We start from the raw sequence: 711 nt of genomic DNA, 5'->3' as shown, positions 1-711 counted from the left end.
TCTTCAAGCAAGTCCAGTTGTTCTCTTTTACCACCCACAGTTTACTAGGACCTGGATGACTGAGAATCTTCACAGACATGTAACCTTTCTTTTCTTTTCTTTTAATTATACAACCCTGGGGAACACAAGTCAAACTAGATAGTTGACCACTAGATGGAGACATTGGCCAAAGAAAGAAAAAAAATGATCGGTTCGCTGCCTCCTGGGTATGGGGGATTAGCTCAAATGGTAGAGCGCTCGCTTAGCATGCGAGAGGTAGCGGGATCGATGCCCGCATCCTCCAAGTAACTTCATCCTCGTCGTATGTACATTTCATCCTCTCTTTTTAGGAAAGAAACATATAGACTTGAATCTTATCTGCAACAAACTAATTACACACATGTTTGTCAAACTATCCTTCTGAAGATCTTCCACTGACATCATTTTCAATGCAGTTAATTAATAATAGGTCTACATCGAAACCTAACTAACCCTCACCTTAACATCCATCCATTATCTGTAGTCGCTTATCCTGTCCTATAAGGTCGCAAGCAAGCTGGAGCCTATCCCAGCTGACTACGGGCGAAAGGCGGGGTACACCCTGGACAAGTCGCCAGGTCATCACAGGGCTGACACATAGACACAGACAACCATTCACACTCACATTCACACCTACGGTCAATTTAGAGTCACCAGTTAACCTAACCTGCATGTCTTTGGACTGTGGGGGAA

The 711-nt window shown here is 43.9% G+C and overlaps 1 non-coding gene across 1 annotated transcript; it reads left to right on the top strand.

Moving 5' to 3' along the window:
* The first annotated feature begins 210 nt into the window (after positions 1–210).
* Positions 211–283, top strand: trnaa-agc (transfer RNA alanine (anticodon AGC)). Its single transcript has one exon. It is a non-coding gene; the product is annotated as a tRNA-Ala (tRNA).
* Positions 284–711: the final 428 nt, after the last annotated feature.

Source organism: Neoarius graeffei, chromosome 2, assembly GCF_027579695.1.
Source record: "Neoarius graeffei isolate fNeoGra1 chromosome 2, fNeoGra1.pri, whole genome shotgun sequence".
NCBI classification, from domain to species: Eukaryota; Metazoa; Chordata; class Actinopteri; order Siluriformes; family Ariidae; genus Neoarius; species Neoarius graeffei.
This window is presented reverse-complemented; position numbering and strand designations above follow the sequence as displayed.